At 41.8% G+C, this 27806-nt stretch overlaps 3 long non-coding RNA genes across 4 annotated transcripts in view; 2 read left to right on the top strand and 1 right to left on the bottom strand.

Annotated features, from left to right (window-relative positions):
• The first annotated feature begins 36 nt into the window (after window positions 1-36).
• LOC138957153 (uncharacterized) lies at window positions 37-15269 on the top strand. Its single transcript, XR_011452946.1, has 3 exons — window positions 37-511; window positions 3521-3641; window positions 5482-15269. It is a non-coding gene; the product is annotated as an uncharacterized lncRNA (long non-coding RNA).
• A 4772-nt stretch (window positions 15270-20041) lies between these two features.
• On the top strand, window positions 20042-22068 carry LOC138957151 (uncharacterized). The gene is made up of 3 exons (XR_011452944.1): window positions 20042-20273; window positions 21208-21276; window positions 21485-22068. It is a non-coding gene; the product is annotated as an uncharacterized lncRNA (long non-coding RNA).
• Window positions 22069-23412: 1344 nt separating this feature from the next.
• LOC138957150 (uncharacterized) overlaps window positions 23413-27806 on the bottom strand; it is an 18553-nt gene continuing 14159 nt past the window's right edge. The window contains exons 5-6 of one of the 2 annotated variants that reach the window (XR_011452942.1): window positions 25962-26045; window positions 23413-24075 (exon numbers count right to left, since the gene is read on the bottom strand). This is a non-coding gene — a long non-coding RNA (uncharacterized lncRNA). The remainder of the gene's footprint in view (window positions 24076-25961; window positions 26046-27806) is intronic. The other variant, XR_011452943.1, reaches the window with a different exon arrangement.

Raw genomic sequence — 27806 nt, 5'->3', positions numbered from 1 at the left:
AAACGGATTTCTGATTTGGGATGTTTGCTTAAAAATAATTTCCGATTTGATCAGGTCCGATTCAGGAATTAACTCTAAAGATTTTGATTTCTCATTACCGAGAAAGTATAGCTGGCGATGTCGTCTGCTAGACATCCCACGAAAGACGCGGCAAGCGTTACTCCACTCCACTGCCACTGAAATGTGGCGCTTTCAACAGCGTCATCACCCTGGGGCCACGAATCGGATCATAGATTGCACCCCCACCCACCCCGCTCATCAATTTTTTTTGGCGTCAATTTCCTATAGCTTTCTTGTGTGTTTTCATGCTTGACTATTTAGTCTTCCGATTTAGGTGCGCAAAAAAAATAATATCTTGTGGATTTCAGATTTGGAAGGTCTTAGTCACCAGCACCCCTGTGGATGAAATGCTGCTGCTAAAACAATTTGTTGATTTTTTTTCTCAGGATTTCCTACTGAGTGTGAATCTATCGAGTCTGACCAATCAAACCATTCAGCATCTGAGAGCAGTGTGAGTGTAGAAACTAAAATATATATGTCGTGCCCATATCACATTACCTGCTATTCAGACTTGGTCGTGTGACACGTTTTCTTCCACACGAGATTACGTTGATTGTCTAACGAAGCCGTCAGGCTGAGTTAGACATCAGCTAATCGAGTGTGGAAGAAAACTCTGTCACACGACCAAGTCGGAATAGCATTTATGTCACAGCTTCAACAGAGGAGAGAACAAACACGTTTTGCGTACTCAAGCTTGACAAACCTAAACACAGGAGCAGCCATTGTGGAGAGATCTACTTTTTGACGGAAGTGAACGAACAACTATGAATGACGTCTCGGTATATGTGAACGACGTCACAGTCATCGTCACAGTCTGTATCTTTTGAAGCATCGCATTCTTCGTGACGTCTTTCTGTGTCTGCATCCGCGAAATGTTGTTCTTTTCGGGGTCTTTGTCATCTATGTTCAGAACTCTGTCCTTCCAGTTTCAGACTAACAGGCCTCCTGAGCGAGCCACTTTCCAAGGGCAGCTAAATTCGCGTATGGAAACAGTACAGTATTCTCAGCGTTGAAGAATTTGTAAAGAGAAGAAACAATAACAGCAGGAGAAATAAAAGTTGTGTGTGCATTTTGGGGGGACGATTTCGAGTTTGAATCCGTTCTTGCACATGCTCCAAAGCATGTAACAATCTTGCACACGTTTGCTTTAGTAGTGGCAGAGAAGGAAAGCGTGTGACATACTTGCCTATTACGCGTAATGGGATATGGTGTGATATGGGCACTACATAAACACTGATAAGATAATGCAATGGTCAATCCAAACGTTGGTTTTACTCAAAGCATCGCTTATTTGTGCATAGAATAAAATAGACAATACCCGCGCTGTGAGGGGAATGTGAAAATGGGTGCATCTGTGTGCGTGGAATCGTATGGGGTTGATTGTTTTGTTTTGATTTTTTCATTGGAATACGGAGAGGAGATCAATGGGGATTTGAAATCCGAACCTGAATATGTAGTTTTGTAACTGTTATATCCCCGAAATCAATAATATACAACTGTTGATTAAAGGGCCAGTCCAGAGCAATTTTTGCCATGTTTATTTTTAGCCGATCTGAATCCCAACCTTCCTTCCTAACTATATTCCACCCAAGTTTTAATCTCCAGGAAGCTAGCATTCCACCACTACTGCACTAGAAAGAAAACCCAGTATTCACGCCCATATGTACTAAATACGCCACTTCTTGGCCAAACAGCACATGTTCATAACTTGTGTAGTTCACAGAATGATCGTATAGTAACAGCGAACCCCCTACTGGCACTGAAACTGCATTGGTGAGCACTCTGTATGCTATGCAGTCGGGGAGACCATCACATATTTAGAAACTGGCGTTCTACCCCCAACTGTAGACCAAACAGCTTGTGCACAACCACACTATCAGCCCAAGAAAAATGCACACTTCTAAGTAAATAACTAAGCCTGTATTTCAAATTTTAGGCAATGGGTAGCTATCGTACAGATAATGAAAACGGTGTCATTCATACCCTCCGCGACAATCACAGCTCAACGCACACCACGTTGCATCGACCGGCCCATCAGTATTCTATAATAGCGACTGGCCCAGCACTGAGAGAGAGGCTCTCTCTGTATACCAAACCAATCCCCAAAGCTAACGCCTGCCTTGCCTGTGGTCGAGCCGACGGTCAGGCGAATTTCGATTTAAAAGTTTAAAGGTCACTTCCGACGTACACGATCGGAAGATTGTTGGATCGTATAGCGCTTATAAATACTTTTGAGACATAACAAAAATGGTCGCAGACATTTTCCAACGTGAGGATTCCAATAAGCCAATAAAAAGATGTACCTTTAGGTATAGATTTATCTGGCAGGATAAATATTGGTTTAGACATAAATGTTTATCATATTTTTCGTGCTAGCAATTATGGCATCATTACCAGCTATTGTGTTTTCAGCGTAGCAATAGGGCCCGATATTTAGACGAGACAAGTATAATGCCGACGAGTCGAAGACGAGTCGCATTATACTTGTTCGAGTCTAAATATCGGACCCTATTGCTACGATGAAAACACAATAGCGATTATATAGCTATTCTGACATTAAATTCTGTGTTAAAATCATGTTTTTGTCAGCAACAAGTACCAGAATGGTCCATGTCGTTGAGTGCAGACGACGGTTCCCTTTCCGCATGAAGCCACGGAAATAACCGAACATTGAAAAACCCACGGACATGTATTACGGAGAAAACTCGAGATAACCGGATGTTTAGCATTACGTCAATATGCTAGGAATCATATGACGTCATGACGTATCATGCTTGCCTACGTATATTGTATGTTCGAAAGTCTGACTTCTGTTGGGAATTCGCGTGGTGAAGACTGCGCCGGTAAATCTGCAGATGATAAGAGAACAAGGATTGTCTCAGAAGAAACGACTAAATGTTTCAGACCAGTAACTTCATTTCAACATTGCACTATACAATGGACGTTCTATGTGACAGGAGAGTTTGCTGATTTTGTGTTAAACATTGGAGAGATCGTCTGCTAGAATCAGAGATAGGTCGCTTCAGATTGCAGCTTCTGGAAATTTGCTATCGACATTTGTAAAGCTTAAAAACATTCCCGAGAAGAATTTCAAGTTTGTAAAGCTGAAAAACATTCCCGAGAAGAATTTCAAGTTGTCAGTGTATGCTGTTGTCGATAGAAACATCGCCGCGTGGTGCAGTTGTGTAAACCGGAACCATGCGTCGGCCATTTTACTCAATATGCTTTTGGATGCCATTTTACTCAATATGCTTTTGGATATTGAGTAAAATGGCCGACTTCGGCAGCAATATGCTTTGATGATAGGAAGAGACTATCCAATCACAGCCCCCGAATTCCCCCACGTGTTCATCAGAATAGCTATATATTAGGATAATGCATATGTAAGTATTGAAAGAAACCAAAATTATAATACATTTGTGGGATTTTCATGCCGGTTTGTATTTAAATTGTTTGACAGGATGCCTCATACCGACCAGACACGGAAAACTCTGACGCAGACTCTGTATCTACGGTGTACTCAATTTTGCCACTTGTACAACCACTCCCTACAAAAGGAAAGGTGTCCTCTTCAAATGAAGGTATTTTTTTCAAAGACAAATAACATTGCCAGGTTTCACATGCATGGCAGGGCCAGACTACCGGGGGGGGGGGGGGGGGTTATGGGGGGTGCGCAACTCCCCCCCCCCCCCCCCAGCCTAATCATGTACCTCACTTATTTAAAACATTTTTTATTATTGTTTATTTTATGCCGTTTCATGCAAGGAGCGACCATTTTCCTATCTCAGAATATGACCTACCCATCAGCTTCAGGGGGCTTTGCCCCCTCACCCCCACAAGGGGCTCTGCCCCTTGACCCTGCCAAGGGGATGTTCCCCCTAGACCACCACTGGCAACCCCCCCTCCCCTCCCCCCCCTCCTCTTAGCCTAGTCCGGCCCTGCATGATACAGTATGACTTTTTGTGTATAAATAATCTGTTTGTACTGTGCCTGTGTTGAGCGGAAAATTGTTGCCCTGCTTTAGCTCATGTCAACAATTGGACTGACCAGAATTGATTTTGGATTACTGAATAGAAGTGATATCCGATCGGATATCCGACTGTGATATATTTCTTGTAGTACCAGTTCCAGGACCGAATACCAAGTGCATAAATAGCGTAATTTGCGTAAGTGACGGCTCGTGATTGCTATCAATTTTCTCAAAGATGGGGCTAGGCTATCCTATGTTATCCCACGGCAGTGGGGCGGGGATGTAGCTCAGTCGGTAGCGCGCTGGATTTGTATCCAGTTGGCCGCTGTCAGCGTGAGTTCGTCCCCACGTTCGGCGAGAGATTTATTTCTCAGAGTCAACTTTGTGTGCAGACTCTCCTCGGTGTCCGAACACCCCCGTGTGTACACGCAAGCACAAGACCATGTGCGCACGAAAAAGATCCTGTAATCCATGTCAGAGTTCGGTGGGTTATAGAAACACGAAAATACCCAGCATGCTTCCTCCGAAAGCGGCGTATGGCTGCCTAAATGGCGGGGTAAAAACGGTCATACACGTAAATAAAAAGCCGTGGGAGTTTCAGCCCAAGAACGAACAAACAAACAAACAAACATCCCACGGCAGTTTACTGATAGCTCAAACTGTCTGTATGTGTTTCTTATTTTCATTATTGACTTTTTAATTTTAAATGTTAGGGAATAAATGGAGAAAATCTATGCAGCAGGTGGTGGTATATTGCCCGCACACTCGGACAATGCTTGTTTTCTTCTTCTTCTAGTCAGTCAGATAGCCAGACAATCAGTTGCTCATTTATATGCACCCATCTTGAAAAGAAAACCATAACGGTTTTTAAAAAAGAATAACACACACTATGCATGAATAAATACCAACAGCCTTCAAAGTTCAACCGACAGCCTTATTCTGTGACAAAGTCAGCATAATTATGTTCATTGTTGCGGCAAATTGTCGTCTTGGCGACATTTTGCTGCTCTACATAGTACATGCCTGGCTGGGTTTGAGTCCACTGGTTAGCCAGGTGTCAGAATAATGTGACTGGGTGAGATGAAGCCTGTGCTGCGACATCTGTCTTGTGTGTGGCGCACATTAAATGTCAAAGCAGCACTGCCCTGAGATAACCAAAGGGTGGACTGGGCGGTGAGCAAACAAAGTTAAGTTAAGGGTTTGAGTCCCTTCGAAAGTAGGGTGGATGATGTTTCAGTCTATCCAGGGTCGACTTATGTAAGACTCTTCGTGCCTATTCTCGACGTGTGCATCATATATATGCATGTGAAAAAGATCCTGCTTCACGGTACGATTAGACTGTGGTCAAAGCAGATACCCAGCATGCACATACATATTGGCATAATCTTTCGAAGGGACTCGGATCCCTTCTATATCTTTTTTTTACATCAATGTTGTGTTCTGTTCAACAGCCGGTGGGAAAGGAGCAACTTCTACTTGAACAGTCAGTGGGAAAGGAGCAACTTCTACTCCAACAGTCGATGGGAAAGGAGCAACTTCTACTTTAACAGTCGGTGAAAAAGGACCAACTTATACTTCAACAGTCGGTGGGAAAGGATCGAGCAACTTCTACTTCAACAGTCGGTGAAAAAGGAGCAACTTCAACAGTCGGTGAAAAAGGAGCAACTTCTACTTCAACAGCCGGTGAAAAAGGAGCAACTTCTACTTCAACAGTCAGTGAAAAAGGAGCAACTTCTACTTCAACAGTCAGTGAAAAAGGAGCAACTTCTACTTCAAAGTCAACTTCTTCAGGGAAATCTGTGTTTACTGTGGAGATTTTGACAGCCATCTGAGAAGACATTTACTACGTAAACATTCTGATGAAGAAGCAGTTGCTCCCATGGGGTCGCCTTCACGCGGCGGGAGTGTTTCCACTAAGCTACCCCACCCCTTTACTTCTCTTCTTTTGTCTTATTTCTGCCTTACCAGTCCTTTCATCTATATTTCCTTCCAAGAAAACTCTCCCTACTATTCCCTGCAGTTTTCCGATTCCTTTCTTGTCTTATTTCTACCTGACTGGATCCATCACCTTTATTTCACTTACCAAAAGTCTTCTTTTCCACATCCTTATTTCTCTGCACCCCGCATGTCGTATGAGGCGACTAACGGATTCTGTTTCTCCTTTAACCCTTGTTAAGTGGTTCTTGTATAGAATATAGTCAGTGTTTGTAAAGATTTTAGTCAAGCAGTATGTAAGAAATGTTTAGTCCTTTGTACTGGAAACTTGCATTCTCCCAGTAAGGTCATATATTGTACTATGTTGCAAGCCCCTGGAGCAATTTTTTGATTAGTGCTTTTGTGAACAAGAAACACTTAACAAGTGGCTCTATCCCATCTCCCCCCTTTCCCCTATCCCATCTCCCCCTTTCCCTCGTGGCGATATAACCTTCGTGGTTGAAAACGACGTTAAACACCAAATAAAGAAAGAAAGTCAGACTGGTGCTCAGGACTCTAGTCAGACTGGTGCTCAGCCCTCTTCTGCTCAGGACTCTAGTCAGACTGTTGCTCAGGACTCTAGTCAGACTGGTGCTCAGCCCTCTTCTGCTCAGGACTCTAGTCAGACTAGTGCTCAGCCCTCTTCTGCTCAGGGTTCATTGAAAAAGAAAAGAGACTATGTTGTTTGGACATCTGCTGACACTGAATCAGTTTCCTCTTATTTTCAAGTCTTTTTTTACTGCTAAATGGACAGGCACAAAGGGTAAATTGCCAGGTAAAGATTGTGTACTGAACTTTTTACAATTGCACACTATTTTTTCTGGAAGACATTTCTCCAAAGACAAATTGGTGAAGTTGGTTAAAACCAAAGTGTTCAATGAGCGAACAACACTCAGAAAAACCAGGGCTCAATGTTTGAAACCTTTTGAAGAATTTTCATTGGCCATATATCCAGAAGCTCGCATTCATTTCATGGATAAGTGAATGGGACAAACGTCCGGACCAATGCTCAAGTTTGTGAGGATATGATATTATGAGTATATAGTCACAAATGTGTACAAGTTTGTGTATAATTATATGTGTACCGTATTTGACGGATTACAAGACGCACCGTTTTATAAGCCGCACCCCCGACTTTTAACAAAAAATTGGGACGAGCCACGTATAGGCCACGTCACTATATTAGCCGCCGTCGAAAAAAAAATAATCAGATCGTGTCAATCAATCAAAACAACCAGGCAAACGAAAATTACAGTATTTGGCAAAATCGGCTCGGAGAATAAACAAGTGAAACAAAGAAGAAAAGTGAAAAGGTTTGAAGAAAAACATCACATACACACAATTTGTAACCAACACGCACATGTAGTCCCGCCCGGAATAAGCTTTTTTGGGATGATTTACAACTTTTGCGCACATTTCGAGCGGACGAAAACACAACATGGTGGCTCTCGCTCCTCCAACTATCGCAAGACACAAAAAAACGAAATCTCGCGCACGCGCGAGATCCTGATACATCCAATGTTTCTCTGTACGGTATCTTGTCACGACGACTTGTTGACAAACGAAGATTCGCGAAAGAAAGAGAAAAGGGCCGAGTCTTGAGTAGAGAGCTAATAAAGTACCGGTAATCGCTAATCGAGCGAAATGAAAATCCGCGGCGACTTCCATTAGGTGAATGCTATTCAAGTTTAGGTAACGTTTTAGCCGCATCTTTTTATAAGCCGCAATGCGATTTGTTTTGAAAAAAAGTCGCGTCTTGTAGTCCGTCAAATACGGTATATATGTACAGTCGCAAGAATGTACAAGTTTGTAAGGATATGACTATTACAGTATAGGTGTGTATGGGCACAAGTATTACATACAAGTTTGTAAGGATATATTACCGTAAAATCCCTAGCATAAGCCCACCATCTAGCAAACGCCCACCCCCCACTTTGGGCCAAAAGTTGTGCACAGGGGTAACTACCTAGCAAACGCCCACCCTGCTTTTTTCAAAGAGACTATAGGCTCACTTTCACTAGGATTTGTGCAGCCTGTTCTAAAAGTCATCTTTTTCCCCTTCTTTACCTTTTCGTGTTTCTTTCCTTTTTTCTTATTCTTTGTCCCCTCTCCTCACTCCCACCCATCGTTCATGTTTTTTCGAGTTTCTCCTCTTTTTTTTCCTAAGTTTGTGGGTTTTTCTTTCTCAGAAAGATTGGGCCTTTTGAAGACAAAATCCAAGTTCAGTTAACGTTTCATTTCCAAAGACGATCGTGTAATTTCTTCCCTGTACAGAAAGAAAGGGCTTCATTGGTGTTGACATTTCGACATTTCATCAAGTTTCTTTTTCCCGGAATTGTGTTGTTATTGTTTGTCCTTGCAAAGGTCTGGTGATTTTCTTTTTACTTTATAAATTTATATGAATGACTATGCTTGGGTTGTTTTCAGAAGAGCCAGTCCTTTTTTCTCTCTCTCTCTGTCTCTCTCTCTCTCTCTTTCTCTCTCTTTCTCTCTCTTTCTCTCTCTCTCTCTCTCTCTCTCTCTCTCTCTCTCTCTCTCTCTCTCTCTCTCTCTCTCGGTTGGCCTTCTTTACCTCAAAGTCATTTTTCTTTCTTTTTTCCTTCACTTCTACTCACACGACCTAACTTACATGCTTTCGGGGTTTGTATTCACTCAATTACACGATTGAGCACAAAACTTACTTTGTGCAAAGGGGTCTATCCCTAGCAAACGCCCACCCCCCAATTTTGCCCTAAATCTGTGCACAGGGGGGGGTGGGCCTATGCTAGGGATTTTACGGTATGTGTGTGTGTGTTAGACTGTGAAGGAGACATCACATTTTTCAGTGCGTGTGATATTCAGTTGTCCGTAGGCTTTGGTCGCAAGCACAACAGTCTGACTGCTACTGAATTTTCCTGGCTGGTTACCCCTAGTGTGTGTTGTTTACGGTATATGCAGTTCACGTCTCAGCTACTCAAAGTGAACATTGGTTTAAGTAATGGTTAAAATTACGCACACAGAGCCATTCTATGTTAAATCAAGTTATCAAATATCAACGAATCAAATCAGAGAGAGGTTGAGAGACTAAGTCAAAGAAAGGGACTGTGACTGTGAGACAGTAATTAGTCAAGGGGACAGAGTAAAGCGAGGGACCGGACGGTTCTCATGCTCGCAGACATTCACGAACAAGGATACAGAACATTTGCGATTGTATGCCTTTTAATTCTGTGAATATTTTCTGCAATTGCACATACCTGTCAAGTACTTTTGGCCTCTGACCATAGTAAATGGCATAAGAAACCATAGTTGGGGATCAAAAACCATAGTTAATGCGTGGATCAGGATGTGGTTAAACACACAAATTCAACTTCTCATGCATACACACTAAACCAATCAGATTGTTTTTCGCAAACTAAAAGTAAAACACATAAATTTCTTTCTGCACAAACTGCTCTTTATTTACCACTACATGTAATACATTTACACTGCACTCTTGTTCGTTCATTTTTTTTCTCACTTGTCACTTGTCACTTGTGTTCTTAGTTGTATTCATCTGTGCAAATGCTCCCATGGGGTCGCCTTCACGCGGCGGGAGTGTTTTTACCAAGCTACCCCACCCCTTTACTTCTCTTCTTTTGTCTTATTTCTGCCTTACCAGTCCTTTCACCTATATTTCCTTCCAAGAAAACTCTCCCTACTATTCCCTGCAGTTTTCCAATTCTTTTCTTGTTGTCTTATTTCTACCTGACTGGATCCATCACCTTTATTTCACTTACCAAAAGTCTTCTTTTCCACATCCTTATTTCTCTGCACCCCGCATGTCGTAAGAGGCGACTAACGGATTCTGTTCCTCCTTTTACCCTTAAGTGGTTCTTGTATAGAATATAGTCAATGTTTGTAAAGATTTTAGTCAAGCAGTATGTAAGAAATGTTTAGTCCTTTGTACTGGAAACTTGCATTCTCCCAGTGAGGTCATATATTGTACTACGTTGCAAGCCCCTGGAGCAATTTTTTTATTAGTGCTTTTGTGAACAAGAAACACTTAACAAGTGGCTCTATCCCATCTCCCCCCTTTCCCCGTCGCGATATAACCTTCGTGGTTGAAAACGACGTTAAACACCAAAGAAAGAAAGAAATCTGTGCAAATCTTTGCTTTGTCAATCATGCTGCCAGTCACCTTAAAATCATGGCAGCATGCATCAGAGTTAATTTTGACCTGCAAGAAGGCAGTCAGTGTGTCAGCTCCCAGACTGTGATCCAGCACTTAAAGGTGTTGCAGGGTTTCACTGCCAAATGGAAATTTATTCAACATTTTCCTCACACAGGCCACGTAGAACTGGCGCACATCATGCCAGAACTTCTGTTGTGTTGCTGGTGCAAGCTCCTCCTCAGAAATGAATGAACGGCAGTCCATGCCAGCAAAAAAAAAATAAAATAAATAAATTAATTTTTTTTTTTTAAAATCAATAAAAAAAAAAAATGCTGAAAATGCGTATGGTTTGAGGTATACGACGTAGGACCCAAAAAACACCGAAAAACCGTAAGAATTACGCAGAATGCGTAGGACTTGACAGGTATGAATAGCATGCTTTTTTATGAATGTCAAAAACTACTATTTAGTATCTTGTTTAGATTTCCTCACAGTATTGATTTTATATGTCGTCTTTTATACGCCGTATGTCTTAATATTGCTTGCTTTTGTGTATATATGTATTTCTGTGCAAAATCGTTTGGGTTATTAACTTATTGTTCCTCACTTCGTTTATCAATTCATTTACTTACTTCTTAATTTGTATGTTTTTAATACCTGTATCAACAATGTGTATGCCAATTAATGTAATACGCTTGAGGCTTTCCGAAAGTACTTTATTATTATTATTTTTATTATTGTTATTGACGGGTGCAATAGCCTAGCAGTGATGTTCCTAGGACTGGAGGGCAACAGGACAAAATGTCCTGAATCAAAAAACTAATAGGACATTATGTCCTGACTACAAAAAAACAATAGGACATTCAGATCAAGCGAACCGATCATGGCACCTAACCTTTTTAGATGCCAGTGCGGATTTGCGAAAGTTGCTGCAGCCAACGGTGAACGAGTTTGAGGCAACGCCATCCTCCTGACAGATGGTGCAGAACATCAGTTCTTTTTCTTTGCTGTAGCTGAGCCAAGGGAACATATAAAACCAGCTCTGCACAAACTTTCTGGTCGCCCCTACTTTCGTTTCTTGCGTCTCCTCCTGCGTCTCTTTCTGAGGTTGTAGATCTATTGGCTCACCTTCTGAGGCTTCAGTCTCCGACGGGGCCGAAGGCCCTGCAACTCGACTGTCCGTGTCGTACTTTTTTTTAACAAAGCCACTCAAAAGTGTCTGCCCTTTTCCCACGCAAACCGTTTTCTTCGGCGGCATCTTTGCAGAAATGTGGCGGCGGAAGTAAAGTGTCGCTGTCAAAAGTAGCGAGAGTTGTGGCTCTTGTAATATTGTTCGGTCGAGAGTTGCGTCCCTTGTGTTATTGTTCGACCGGGAGTGAAAATTAAAGTTCAAGTAGGCCCTGATTCGAACTCGTTTTAACGGGGTTTGATACTTCAGTTTGTACAGATTCTTCTTGCAGTGACCGCTCTAGACGTAATACTATCGGACAATGACCGCTGACTTCGCGATCGGATCGGTCATTTGACGGGACAGAGGTGTTTGCAATCGGTCATTTTACAACCTAAATCGGTCTATGACCGATGACCGACGCCTCGGAACATCACTGGCCTAGTGGTAAGACGCCGGCCTCCAAAGCGAGAGGTCATGGGTTTGAATCCCAGGCGCTGCCACCTGGTGGGTTAAGGGTGGAGATTTTTTCGATCTCCCAGGTCAACTTATGTGCAGACCTGCCAGTGTCTTATCCCCCTTCATGTGTTCACGCAAGCACAAGACCAAGTGCGCACGGAAAAGATCCTGTAATCCATGTCAGTGTTCGGTGGGTTATAGAAACACAAAAATACCCAGCCTGCTTCCTCCGAAAGCGGCGTATGGCTGCCTGAATGGCAGGGTAAAAACGGTCATACACTTAAAAATCCACTCGTGCAAAAAACACGAGTAAACGTGGGAGTTTCAGCCCATGAACGCAGAAGAAGAATTATCATTATTATTATTATTATTATTATTAAAGGGCTGTTTACCCTTGGTGGTCTAAACTTGTTTGTAAGCACATGAAAACACTTCGCTTGACTACAATGAAGCATTAGCATAAGGAAATCCAGGTTTAGAATTATTGCATTGCAAAGAAATGTAATTATTTTCAAAATTCTTCAATACATAACTGAAATAAATGTATGCATGAGTGTACGCAGTAACTTGAGTAAGTAACTTAGTAAGTGTGCCTACTCTTTATGCATGCATTTTTTATTTTAGAAATTAGTGACAACAGACAAGGCAAAACATGCGCATAAAATGACATTCCAAATTTTACCAAAGATGCATTACAAACGCTTACAGATGACTGGAAAAGCAACGTACGCAATGCATCCTCGGTAAAATATCGCTCAAATTTGGAATGTCGTTTGATGCTCATGTTTTGCCTTGGTACTAATTTCCAAAACAAGAAATGCATGCGGAAATTATTGAAGAATAGGCACACTTACTTACCGCGAACACTCATGCATTTATTGTTGTTGTGTATTGAATTTGAAGCATTTTGAAAATAATTGCATTTCTCTGCAATGCAATAATGATGACTGGTACATTTCCGCACGTTTGGAGGACCGGTACATCTTACCACATTAGGGTGTTGTGCTTGTCGTAAGAGTCGCGAGTAAAACATCACTTTCTCTTATCTTTTACTATTTCTCTTCACCTTTATTCTTTTCACCCTTCAAACTCTCCATACAATCTTACAATTGCATTTCTGGGGTATTGTCTGGGGCTGCACATGTGCTCGTTTCCTGTTGTGAACTGGTTTTGCCCACTTAAAATTGTCTGGGGCTGCAGATGTGTTTGTTTCCCGTTGTGGACCCGGGTTCGGTCCATCCAACGGGTTTTGTCCAGTTGGTTGGGCGGAATGTAGCTCATTCGTAGAGGAGCGTGGCGCCCCCTAATTGGCGTAGAGGCGTGTCCCCCGGGTGGTGGATGGGGGAGCCTTCTCTACTAATTTCTGAGAGAAGGTCGCATCACTCTCGATGCCGTGAACCTAATTAGGATCTTTTTCTTGTTTCTTCTCTATTTCTGCCTCCCCAAAGTCCTTTTACTTTCCTTTTCTCACCCATAAAATTCTTCACTTATTACCCTTGTTAAGTGGTTCTTGTATAGAATATAGTCAATGTTTGTAAAGATTTTAGTCAAGCAGTATCATGAGTATGTAAGAAATGTTTAGTCCTTTGTACTGGAAACTTGCATTCTCCCAGTAAGGTCATATATTGTACTACGTTGCAAGCCCCTGGAGCAATTTTTTGATTAGTGCTTTTGTGAACAAGAAACACTTAACAAGTGGCTCTATCCCATCCCCCCCCTTTCCCCTATCCCATCTCCCCCCTTTCCCTCGTTGCGATATAACCTTCGTGGTTGAAAACGACGTTAAACACCAAATAAAGAAAGTAGAGGAGCGTGGCACAGTTCCGTCAACTATGATTGCGAAAATCTTGTGATGCAGGTCACAGGATAAAATCCCAGTCCTTAGTCCTGAGAAGACCCATGGACTGGAATTAAAGCAATGTATAAATGAAATAGGATAACCGGTACATATCAGGACAACTGGTACATCTCCCATTTTAGGATGGCGACAACATGCCCCAAGTTAGGCTGACCAGTACATGTCCCACGTTAGGGTGACCAATACATCTATCACATTAATGACTGGTACATCCCGCGTTAAAACAACTGGGATATCCCACATTAGGATGACCGGTACACCCCACGTTAAAACAACCGGGATATCCCACATAAGGTTGTTCGACACATCCCACATTAGGACGACCAGTACATCCCATGTTAGGACAAGCGGGACATCCCATGTTATTCCTGTTTACCTTAAAGGTTACAAGTGAGTTCTTTAGATGGACATTGTAATGTTACCTTAGTTCCAATTTAGTGTTTTTAGTTATTGTTAATTTCTTTAAGATACAGTTACAATTGTTTGAGTTCTTTAAATGAACATTCTAAAGTTTCCTTGAGTGTCAATAAAATGATAAATATTTGTACAACTTTGTTGCATGTTTCTGACTGTGAACATAGATTGTGTTGCATGTTTCTGACTGTGAACATAGATTGTGTTGCATGTTTCTGACTGCGAACATAGATTGTGTTGCATGTTAGTTTTGTTACTGTAAATTTATTAATGCTTGACCAGCGCGGTTAGCCTAGTGGTAAGGCGTCCGCCCCGTGATCGGGAAGTCGTGGGTTCAAACCCCGGCCGGGTCATACCTAAGACTTTAAAATTGGCAATCTAGTGGCTGCTCCGCCTGGCGTCTGGCATTATGGGGTTAGTGCTAGGACTGGTTGGTCCGGTGTCAGAATAATGTGACTGGGTGAGACATGAAGCCTGTGCTGCGACTTCTGTCTTGTGTGTGGCGCACGTTATATGTCAAAGCAGCACCGCCCTGATATGGCCCTTCGTGGTCGGCTGGGCGTTAAGCAAACAAACAAACAATTAATGCTTGCATTTGAAATTCCAGTGACATTAACAGTGCTACCACACAAATGACAGAAAAATAAAACAACAACAATAATTACCATATTTTCTCAATACATGTAAATTGTAATAGGGTGTCTAAAGGTGATCCATGATAAGTTTCATCCCGTCGGGTTTAAACGTACTGAATATTATCCCGACAGGACCGAGTCATCCCTAGTTTGCGAGGTTGTGCTGTTCACATGGGCAGAGATTTTGATTTGACTTGCCGCCGACTAAAATCGCTTGAAAGTTGGTCACAAGTTGGTTGCAAGTCTTCCATGTGAACAGCACTTTATCGTGTATCTAAGTCATCCGATTGTTGCTTTAAAGCCCCCTTTTCCCTTTTATGACAATAGGCGACTTGCACTATCGGCCTGCACCGCCAAATCGCGCGATAAATCTGCCGTAACTTTCATGGCCTTGCGAGATCTGCCGCAAAATGGGGGCATGTCCGGATAGCTCAGTGAGAGTTTGCAGACACTTCGCCTTGACAATTCATAATTTTCATAAAATTGTGAATTTTCAATGTGAAAAGTGTGCTGCAGCAATGATAGCCGCGAGAATAATTCGAAAGTTCGTTCAAAGCACCCAAGCATAGCCCGTGCAAAAAGAAAAGGCAATCAAGTTTTTTTTTAAAACATTTATTTCACACAAGCCAGAAAACACCAGTGCTTGTGAGAGCAAAACGTTTGCCCGCAGCGAAGTGAACTTTCCTTCTCTTTCACACTCGAGAGCTATTGAAGCGGGGTATTGTGCAAGTCGGCTATTCTGTATTAGGTTGTCCAAAAACACATACTGTTGAGTTCAATCATAATTCTGTCAATGATGCGTTTCATAATCATATACCAGTCGGTTTTTGAGTCACTTGAGAAAAAGTGACTCTATGTAATCGGTCAGTGTTAGTCTGTCCGGCCGGCCGGCTGGCCTGCCGTCCGGCCGGCCGGCCGTCCGTAGACACCACCTTAACGTTGGACTTTTCTCGGAAACTATCAAAGCGATCCGGCTCATATTTTGTTTAGTCGTGACCTCCAATGACCTCTACACTTTAACGATGGTTTCGTTGACCTTTGACCTTTTTCAAGGTCACAGGTCAGCGTCAAAGGAAAAATTAGACATTTTATATCTTTGACAAAGTTCATCGGATGTGATTGAAACTTTGTAGGATTATTCTTTACATCAAAGTATTTACATCTGTAGCCTTTTACGAACGTTATCAGAAAAACAAGGGAGATAACTAGCCTTTTCTGTTCGGCAACACACAACTTAACGTTGGGCTTTTCTCGGAAACTATAAAAGTGACCGGGCTCAAATTTTATGTGAACGTGACTCCCAGTGACCTCTACACTTTGACGTCTGCTTTGGTGACCTTTGACCTTTTTCAAGGTCACAGGTATGTCTTGAAGGAAAAAAATTGAAATATCATATCTCTGAAACTATTCATCGGATTTGATTCAAACTTTATCAAATTATTTACATCTGTATTGTGTTGTGAATAGCAATTTCTTCCTGTCCATCTGATGCCTCATATAATATTCAGAACTGCGAAAGTGACTCGATCGAGCGTTTGCTCTTCTTGTTTTTCTTGTCTGGAATAAAGACTTTTTTCAGCATTACCAGGCTATTGATGGTCTCATGGATCTGTTCCCGTTATAACACCCAAGTTAAGCAGCGAGGGGGCTAAGATGCGGATGGATGACCGTCTAAAAGGGCGTAGATTACTGCATATATATCTCTTCACCTATAACAAATGATTTCCTTCTTCACTTCGGCCTTGTTAAGATTTCATTGGTTTCAATTTGAAAGTTAAAGAAAATTTCATAAATTATGTTACAAATATGCAGTGTTAGGAATAAGAATACAAACATTATAGAGGAAGTTCTTTTGGGTGCAGTGAACAACAAATGTAAACTCTCTTGTTGGTATGTTTTAAAAATCTAAACGGTTCATACTTTCAATCTTGTAGGTAGGTTTATGTTCGCAAGTTCACATAAAATCATTTATGCAACAAATTCAGACTCACCTAATTTAGCCAAAACGATATATGACAAAATGTTGCATCAGTTGATTGATGTCAACGGAGGGACGATACTGCCTTCCGTGAAACATAATTATTTTTAGCCACCAAGCTCACCACTGAAAGCTAACATTATTTTAAACCTGGACAATTACCGGTAGCTCAGTTCGTAGAGCACTGGACTTGTGATCGGAAGGTCGCAGGTTCAAATTCGGGCCGGGATGGACACGGGTCAACTTTATGTGCAGACCCAGAGACGGAAGCCATGTCCCACCCCCGTGTCATCACAATGGCACGTAAAAGACCTTGATCATTCTGCCATAAGTGCAGGTGGCTGAATACACCTAAACACGCAGACACCTGGGTAGCGCGACTCCGTTGCTGCTAGCTTTCCACTGGGAGGAAGCGACCCGAATTTCCCAGCAATCACCACAAATACATACTTTCAAGGTTGATTATTTATTGACAGAAGACTTATTTACAAAAATAAAAAAACTGCAGATATATGATTTGTCATGGTGGCCCTAAGGTTTTTTGAACATATAAGGGGGTTTGGGGTGACCAACCTGGTATGTATTTGTGGTGATTTACTTACAATTTCATTGATAAATATCCAATAAAGTAATGAAAATGAAATGAAAAGTCTTCTGTCAATAAATAATCAACCTTGAAAGTATGTATTTGTGGTGATTTACTTACAATTTCATTGATAAATATCCAATAAAGTAATGAAAAAATGAAAATGAATTATTTGATATAGTTTCTGTTAGATCAAAGTGGGCCGATCTGTACCTTTAAAGGGGCATTCTAGAGCAATGTTTGCTAAGTTGTTTATTAGCTGCTCATACTTTCAATCTTGTAGGCAGGTTTTTCTCTGTAAAACCCCCTTTTCTAACTGATGATAAATGATAATTAATTTTAGCCACCAAACTCCCTACAGAAAGCTACAACATTCTTTTTAAGCCTGGACACATTTTTTATATATATCTGGTGACCTTAAATCCCCCTTTTCAAAAGGGTGACTTAAGGTTGGGTTAAGGTTAGTCACCCCAAACCCCCTTATATGTTCAAAAAACCACCATGACAAATCATATATCTGCAGTTTTTTTATTTTTGTAAATAAGTCTTCTGTCAATAAATAATCAACCTTGAAAGTATGTATTTGTGGTGATTTACTTACAATTTCATTGATAAATATCCAATATATTTACTGGGAACCTTAAAATCCCTTTTTGGAGCGGGAGACCTAAGTTCCCATTTATAGTTATATATATATATATATATATATATATATATATATATATATATATATATATATATACGACTTGTGTGTGTGTGTGTCTGTCTGTCTGTGTGTCCGCGATGCACGCCCAAGGTTCTCGATGGATCTGTTTCAAATTTGGTGCCCATATTCAGGTACACCCTGGACACAGCCTGCTCGATGAGATATTTCAACACGTGCTCTCAGCGCGCAGCGCTGAACCGACTTTGGTTTTTCTCTGGATCCATTCCCAGTAACTCTTCCTTATCTTCTCCAGTGTTTTCAGCCGCGTTTATCTCCCTTCCTCCGTGCGGTGCGCACCCGGCATAGCCGGGTCCCCGGCGCAGCCGGGTATTCGGGTCGACTTCTTCCCGGCGCAGCCTTACCCGGCGAAGCGGGTATTCATCTAGTTCATCATACGTACGCTTGCCTGATATAACTTTAAAGCCTAGCTGCTCTTTTCAGTTTCAATTTTAATTGCAGACCCAGTTTAGTTAGGTGTTGGCCTTACAAAATGTGGGCTTAGTATGGAGGGACACTTTTTGGTTGTTTTTTTCCCCTTTGTTCATTGCAAAGACCTTTTATATATTTTTTTAAAAATATATGTCGACATCATCGCTGTGTCAAAGGTATCGAGTGTCCACGTCCACGGCTAATTTTAATGTAAAAACAAAAAATCCTTCTAAACTGAGTAATGACCCAACCAAAATATTTTTTTGTTTTGTTTGAAAGGCTCAGTATCATTGTGCTCATGCTGAAAGTTCTTACTCGTTAATGGAAAACCATGCACTGCTCTCCCAGCTTTTCTCATTATCATTACACGAAACTTTCCTCATAAACTGAGCTCTCGTCATTGTGTGACAATTCTCTTAAATTCAACTAAATAGACTGCTCATGTCCCCCCTCCCCTCCAAAAAATACACCAAAAAACAACACACCCCACAACAAACAAACAAACAAACAAAAATGTTAATTATTGGAACGTGTCATCATTTAGACAATACGAAACATTCCGTATCACGTCGACCCACCTGTATCTGAAGTGGACGTACAAACAAACAAACAAGTCGCGTAAGGCGAAATTACTACATATTGTCAAGCTGTGGAACTCACAGAATGAAACTGAAAGCCGCTCGTGCAAAAAGCAGTGAAATTAACGAGCCTGTTTAGCGCGTTAGTGGCTGCGCTGTGCTCCATAGCACGCTTTTCTGTACTTCTCTTCGTTTTAACTTTCTGAGCGTGTTTTTAATCCAAACATATCATATCTATAATATTAATGTTTTTGGAATCAGGAGCCGACCAGGAATATATCAGATGAAATTGTTTTTAAATCGATTTCGAAAATTTGATTTTAATCATAATTTTTATATTTTTAATTCTCAGAGCTTGTTTTTAATCCGAATAAAACATATTTATATGTTTTTGGAAATCCGAAAATGATGAAGAATAAGGTGAACGTAATTTTGGATCATTTTATAAAAAAATAATTTTAATTACAATTTTCAGATTTTTAATGACCAAAGTCATTAATTAATTTTTAAGCCCCCAAGCTGAAATGCAATACAAAAGTCCGGCCTGCGTCGAAGATTACGTGGCCAAAATTTCTATTAATTTTATTGAAAAATTAGGGTGTGACAGTGCCGCCTCAACTTTTACAACAAGTCGCGTAAGGCGAAAATACAATATTTAGTCAAGTAGCTGTCGAACTCACAGAATGAAACGCAATGCCATTTTACTCGTAGCATCGTCAGGCCACCGCTCATGGCAAAGGCAGTGAAATTGACAAGAAGAGCGGGGTAGTAGTTGCGCTAAGAAGGATAGCACGCTTTTCTGTACCTCTCTTTGTTTTAACTTTCTGAGCGTGTTTTTAATCCAAACATATATCTATATGTTTTTGGAATCAGGAACCGACAAGGAATAAGATGAAAGTGTTTTTAAATTGATTTCGACAATTTAATTTTGATAATAATTTTTATATATTTAATTTTCAGAGCTTGTTTTTAATCAGAATATAACATATTTATATGTTTTTGGAATTTCAATTGGAGCTACTTGACTAAATGTTGTATTTTCGCCTTACGCGACTTGTTTGTTTTGGTCTGTAATTGAATATTCCAGCAAATAATATTTCTGGTTTTCTTTCTTTCAGTCTCTTTCAACTTCTTTTCAACTCGAGGAAAACATGTTGTCCTGTCCGGTCTGCCTGGAAAGTAAGGCGATCAACAACTGTGGTGCGTGCATCCCTTGCGGGCACCTCTTTTGCCAGTCATGCTTGACCAAACTGTTACGTCACCCTTGTCCAACGTGTCGATGCAGGATTGACCGGGTTCAGAAACTGTATGGTGATGACGGTGATGATAGTGAGTGGCATGATTTACCACCTATAAACTTGTTCTTGTTCTTGTTCTTGTTCTTCTTGTTCTTGTTCTTGTTGTTCTTGTTCTTGTTCATGTTCTTCTTGTTCTTCTTCTTTTGCGTTCCTGACCATGCTATAATCTTCAATTCGGTCTGTAGGGCGAAGTCCGCAGTCCGCCTGAGCGATTTTTCCTGCCCCCAGAGCTTCTCGTGGGCCTCCACTGGACTGGGGGCCATGTCTTGCGTCTCAGGGCGTCGAAGGAAGGGCAGGACTGCAGGATGTGCTTTAAGTTTTAAACGGGTTCGACATCAGTATTTGAAATACAAGCAGACGGGCGCTGTGGCCTAGTGGATAAGACATCGGACTCCTAATCGGAAGGTCGTGAGTTTAAATCCCGGCCGCGGCCTCCTGGTGGGTTAAGGGTGGAGATTTTTCCGATCTCCGAGGTTAACTTTTGTGCAGACCTGCTAGTGCTTTATCCCCCCTTGTGCGTAACCGTAAGAACAAGACCAAGTGCGCACGGAACAGATCCTGTAATCCATGTCAAAGTTCGGTGGGTTACAAAAACACGAAAATACCCAGCATGCTTCCCCCGAAAGCGGCGTATGGCTGCCTGAATGGCGGGGTAAAAACGGTTATCCACGTAAAAACCTACTCGTGCTCAAAGCATGAGTGAACCTGGGAGTTTCAGCCCATGAACGAAGAAGAAGAAGAAGAAGAAGAATTACAAGCAGAAGCTAGCCAGCTGATGTGGGCGTGAAAAAAATGTAGGAGAGAAATATACTCCTTTGGCGGCACCATGACGTTGACAACCACCTTTACTTTCGACAACTTGAAATGCTTCGGTAAATCTTTGCTTTTTGTCTTCCTGTCCGTCCGTCCGCCTTTCTGCCTGTTTTCCTCCCTAGGTGTCACACATATCTATTTTTCTTCTTCAGCTGCAGTGGGAGGTGTACCTTCCGACAACCGGAGAACACGAGTCAAGTTTGCTCCCCTCGAACGCATAGGTGGGCTTATTAACAACTTACAGTCGAACTTGCAATTGTCGTGTGTGTGTGTGTGTGTGTGTGTGTGTGTGTGTGTGTGGTGTGTGGTGTGTGGTGTGTGGTGTGTTGTGTGTTGTGTGTGTGTTTAACGTTTATGTCTTTCACGTTTTTTTTGTATCGCCAGCTTTATTAACCCATTGTTAAGTTGTTACTTCGATTTATTTTTTAGACGAGATCGTCAGGCTTTGGGACGGACTCAGTCAGCGGGACCAGCTTGCCTTCTTTGCCCTGACTTTAACCATTTTCCTGGTTGTGTGCAACGACATCAACCGCCCCAATGGCTTTCTCTTTGGACTCTTCGTCCCGCTGATTTGCCAGCTTGTTTACTGTCCAGTGTCTTGGGTTCTGTCTGTACTGTGGTACCTCGCTTCTTCTTTTTGCTTTTTGGTCACAGCAATTGTAAGTTTTATCATCGCGGTTGTCATCTGGCTTTGGTTTATCCTGACATCACTCATTGTGGGCTCCGCGTATGTTTGTCTGGCAGTTGGTTTCCTTGCAGTTTTGTTCCCAGATGTCAGAGACATGCTGAGGCCTTGGGCAAGAGACCTGCAGCGTATTCGGCTCTCTGCTCAGCGTCGAAGATTGTAATCTTGATTGTAAATAAGTATGCTCGTTACGTGTCGCACCCATATTGAATAAAAGTCTGTTAAACCAACAACGTAAGAAACTTTTCAGGCACAATGGTATTTACACATAATCTAAAATTTCGCAAGGGGTTGGTGAAGTTTGTGTGTGTGTACGTGTGTATGTGTGTGTGGGGGTGGGGTGGGGGGGGAGGAGGTGGTGGTGGTGGTGGGGATGGGGGTGGGTGGTGATGCGGGTTTGGGGAAGTAAGAGGCAGAAGTATCTCAGAGGGTTTCACAACAGTAAAGATATGTTTCTCTCAATCTTACACATTTTTCGCCATATTCAAAAAAGCTTATTGGTACGTGCTGGCCACATTTTGCTTGCTCTCTCTCCTCACTTTTAGTACTTCAAATTTTGATGTAAATTATGCCATGCGTCGTACTGCCATGGCGTCATTGTTCACTCTCTTCACTTTTGCTGGCCAAATCTCCGTCTCGTTCAGTCAGTTGGGGTGGGGGGGGGGGGGGGGTGCGCGTGTGTGTATGTGCGTGCGTCGATGTGTCTGTGTGTGTGTGTTAGCGTGCGTGCGTGCGCACCTGTGTGTGCGTGTGTGTGTGTGTGTGTGTGTTTGTGTGTGTAATCTTTTCAAAGAAGGATAAAACCTTTGTCAAGGACGGAGTCAAGAATTAATTGAAGAGTATTTCCAATAAACTGCTACAGCTAGTTATGAATAAAGCGTCAGCTGTGAAGTGTGATTGAAACTACCACTTCTTCTTCGTCGTTTGGTGTGTGTGTGTGTATGTGTGTGTGTGTGTGTGTATTTGTTTGGTGTGTGTGTTTGTGGTTGTGTGTGTGCGTGTGTGTGTGTATTTGTTTGGTGTGTGTGTGCGTGTGTGGTTGTGTGTGTGTATGTCTGTGTTTGTGTCTGTGTTTGTGTCTGTGTGTGAAGCGGGCGGTAGCTTACCAGGCTGAAAAGTCTCTCCCACCGTAGCTCTGAATTAAAAACTGACTGTTCAAAGGTACATTTTGCGCGCGAGTGCACACACACACACACTCACACACACTCACACACACACACGTTCAAGGATTCAGTGTGACCAGCGTGCTCATCAAAAAGCTTATAGAATGTCAAAAGACAAACGTGCAAAAGTATTCGGCTTATCATATTCACCCAGCAGTCTGTGTATGTTCCTGAAATGTTGCTCACTGTATATTTTATTTATTCCAAAAGAGACTTCTTAACATTTTGTTGCATCCGTGTCAAGTTACACAGAATTTGGCAACACATCAATAAATCGTCAGCGGCGTGTAAATCATTTCTAGCCTACAGCGGTGAACCCCATTTTGCTCTTCTTGGTAATACATTTCAGGAATATTGCACGAATGTATTTATCGCTGGCAGCAAATTTGCACAAAGGGCCTCAAAAGTTTCGGCAATTTTTCGAAACTTAGTGCTTGGCGTTGCCTTGCCTCCACCGCAAAAAAAAAAAAAAAAAAAAGAAAAAAAAACCCACCAACAACATCTAAAAAAAAAATAATAAAAAAAAAAAAGAATAGGCAGATCAAAAGTGTTGGCAATTCAAATAATGTCTGATCGGAGTTCTGTCGACTCCTGGTGTCAAACGACATCCCAGCATTAACATTATTTTCTCTTGCTATCCTTCTGCTTCTTGGGCCGAGTCTGCCCCCCTGCGAGTTCTTGAAACCGATCCACCAACGGACCTACCCAGACCAAAAACCTCTCCCGAAAAGCTGGGTTAGCCAAGACCACAACGCAAACAACGACTCCTCCGAACAAAAGAGCTTTTAACAGACCAACAGCGTTGGACCACATGTAACCAAGAACCTTCCCGATTGAACCGACGACCCCGCTACAAATCGTATGGACCACATTCAGCAAATCTTTGACTACAAAGACCACAGCTTTGTAGAACCCCCGAACGACTAATGCTATGACGGAATACAGCAGATACGCGAGCCAGTAGCAGGCCTGGTAGAGGACATAGAAAATCCAACGGAAGAGGTGATACACGACCAGAGTGATAGGGCGAAGACACGGAAAGACAACACCGTGGAAGACTCCGCTGTCCTGTCGGAGGTCCAAGAACAGAAATAGCAGTAGGAGCAAAGCGAGAACCAGTATCGTGAGTTGCTGGGTCCGACTGAGGCTGGCCACTTTCCTTTGAGTTTTGCCTGAAACAGAAATGTACATTTTGTGTATGCCATGCAGAATGAAATAACACTAGGATCCGAAAATATTCTATGTAGGTTTATATGCAACGTGTTACATTGAGTAATATAATTTGTTTTTGTTTCAACATCATGTTATTCACAAACACACACCTAATAATACAACAACATGCTTACAAAGGAGCACACCACGTTTAAAACTATATCATTGAGTAGGCTACTAGATACGTGCATGCCACTTGCTACGTCGTATGCAGTATGTGTTGGGTTAGTTTCTCTAAATATTTTACAGTCTAAACATACAAAGGACACAAAAGTTGACCTAACAGGGCAAGCATGCAAATTATCCGGGGGTTTTCCCTCAGGTTTGTGTGTTTCTTATCACACATTTTGAATGTGACTGTGTCCATAAAGGTGTAAGCATTTGGTATGGCATTAAACTCGAATGCAGGGCTGTCACTGGCGATATTTTATTCACAATTAGTTAGACAGGTCACTTTCTGTATATGCGCGTGTAATGAGTCGGCTTTCGCTTTGAACTTTGAATTGGTAGATTGAAAGAGGACATCCTCTAAGTCAACGTCATGATAACAATATAAGATGTTTGATGGGTTGTTGACAGACCAGCTTTTGTGTCGGTCCGAGGGGGAGCATATCGTCTTTTGTTTCATATTTATTGACCAAGGCCGAAGGCCGCGGTCAATAAATATGAAACAAAAGTCGATATGCCCCCCGAGGACCGACAAAAAAGCTGGTCTGTCAACAAACCACCAAACATCGTTTTTGTCATCATTTTGGTAGTAAGAAAATAAGTGCACAATCAATTGCAACCCAGGGAGCCATGCTTTGAAACACGGGTTCCGTGCTGATAACCACACGAGTCCCGGTTTGATAACCACTGGCAATCAAAGATGGCGTGTGAAAGCAACTTTCTGTGTTTTTGAGTTCATTAAATGTTGGGATGAATATGTCAGGTTTGAGGATGCACAGTTCTGTAGGTTCATCTCGGTATTCCACCCCCTCGGCTTTCTGTTGTACATATTAAGCTGAGTGATCGAATGTGGAAGCTACGTTTGGTCAAAGGTCACAGAAGATTTGCGTCGTGCAGCGAAGGAAAGAATCGCGATCTTGTTTCCGACTCGGTACCTCTTTGTTTTTCATTAGACCTGTCATTCTGGTGGCTCGGCTTTGTTAGATGTTTGCATATCTTGTTGCTATATTTTCTTTGCTTTTATTACTGTTTCTTATTTGTGCTTCGTTTATCGATACAACGTCTTGTGCACGGGTCAAAATGTGTGTGTCAGGTGTCGGTTTACTTGAACTTGACGTTCGTCTTTCTCCGAACGTCTGTGTATCGAAACACAGATACACGCACTCCATGACTCTGTAAGAAGACAAAACATATCACTAGGTTTCATTTGTTTTTGATGAATGTATGACCTTTCATGAAGTAGTTTTGTTTTTTGTTTACTTTTGCCAGTTTGCCAGTTTGTTTTTGGAACTTTGCAAAGCAGTGTCGTGTCGTCTGTTTAGGTCTGGGGAAACACCAATCAAAAGAGCCGAAGAATCCCCGAGCGTTTCTATTGGGTTTGCTTTTGATTATCCATGTATAACCTGCTTCCTGCAACTATGGTAACCGGGGATTTGTTGCCTGGGGAACATGAGATTTATTTCCCAGGTGCTTGTGAATGAAAACTTGTGAAAATGATGACAATAATAAATATGAATCAATGCTTGTCTCATATTCATTCCAGTCTCGTGAGAGTCGGTCAAACTGACCTTGAACTAGGTTATTCGTACGTAACAGACATAGCATACTGATAGATCATAGTGTTACTATTTTCAAATGCACTGAGTCTGTTTCATAATGTTTTTGTGGATATACTTACCACACACGTTTTGGATTCTATCAAGAGTGGCTTTTCCATGTTTAACCTGAAGGCGAAACCAATCTTTCGCGTCCTGAACAATATCTGCAACATACGTACATGCGATCGTGAACAGACAGACCAACGCAGAGACACACAGGGACACAGAATCATACAGAGACACACACACAGGCACTCCCATACAGATACACACACACACACACACACACACACACACACACACACACACACACACTCACACACACACAGACGAAGACAGACATAAAGACACACACACACACACACACACACACACACACACACATACACATACACACACACACACACACACACATCATCGTCATCATCATCATCATCTTCATCATCATCGTCATCGTCATCATCAACAACAACAACAACAACAAAAACAACTGTTTCTGCTAGTACTACTCCAACGACGACAACAAAACCTTAACCGCCGCCACCACCACCAACTGTCAAGCTGTGAAAATAGTACATGTGTGCAAGCTCTTTTTACATTTAGTCAAGTTTTGACTAAATGTTTTAACATAGAGGAGGAATCGAGACGAGGGTCGTGGTGTATGTGTGTGTGTGTGTGTGTGTGTGTGTGTGTGTGTGTGTGTGTGTGTGTGTGTGTGTGTGTGTGTGTGTGTGTGTGTGTGTGTGTAGAGCGATTCAGAGTAAACTACTGGACTGATCTTTATTTGTTTGTTCGTTCATGGGCTGAAACTCCCACGGCTTTTACGTGTATGACCGTTTTTACCCCGCCATTTAGGCAGCCATACGCCGTTTTCGGAGGAAGCATACTGGGTATTTTCGTGTTTCTATAACCCACCGAACTCTGACATGGATTACAAGATCTTTTTCGTGCGCACTTGGTCTTGTGCTTGCGTGTCCACACGGGGGTGTTCGGACACCGAGGAGAGTCTGCACACAAAGTTGACTCTGAGAAATAAATCTCTCGCCGAACGTGGGGACGAACTCACGCTGACAGCGGCCAACTGGATACAAATCCAGCGCGCTACCGACTGAGCTACATCCCCGCCCTGACCGATCTTTTTGAAATTTTCCATGAGAGTTCCTGGGTATGATATCCCCAGACATTTTTTTTCATTTTTTCGATAAATGTCTTTGATGACGTCATATCCGGCTTTTTGTAAAAGTTGAGGCGGCACTGTCACACCCTCATTTTTCAATCAAATTGATTGACATTTTTGTTAAGCAATCTTCGACGAAGGCCGGACTTCGGTATTGAATTTTAGTTTGGTGGCTTAAAAATTAATTAATGACTTTGGTCATTACAAATCTGAAAATTGTAATAATGTTTTGTTATATAAAACGATCCAAATTACGTTCATCTTATTCTTTATCATTTCCTGATTCCAAAAACATATAAATATGTTATATTCGGTTTAAAAGCAAGCTCTGAAAATTAAAAATATAAAAATTATGATCAAAATTAAATTTCTGAAATCGATTTAAAAACAATTTTATCTTATTCCTTGTCGGTTCCTGATTCCAAAAGCATATAGATATGATATGTTTGGATTAAAAACACGCTCAGGAAGTTAAAACGAAGAGAGGTACAGAAAAGCGTGCTATGCAGCACAGCGAAACCACCACCGCGCTAAACTGCGGCGGACTACGGTCATTGTGAAAAAATGCAGTGCGTTCAGTTTCATTCTGTGAGTTCCACAGCTTGACTAAATGTAGAAATTTCGCCTTACGCGACATGTTACATGTGGGAATGTTGTGATTCAGATATGCAGTTTGTTTATAGTGCCCTAGTTTTTGACTCACATGTACTCACCCGTCCGGAAAACTTTAACGTTGGATATTTCTTGG

Source organism: Littorina saxatilis, unplaced genomic scaffold (assembly GCF_037325665.1).
Source record: "Littorina saxatilis isolate snail1 unplaced genomic scaffold, US_GU_Lsax_2.0 scaffold_142, whole genome shotgun sequence".
Lineage (NCBI taxonomy): Eukaryota > Metazoa > Mollusca > Gastropoda > Littorinimorpha > Littorinidae > Littorina > Littorina saxatilis.
The sequence above is the reverse complement of the archived record's forward strand: the minus strand, read 5'-3'. Positions and strand labels throughout refer to the sequence as shown.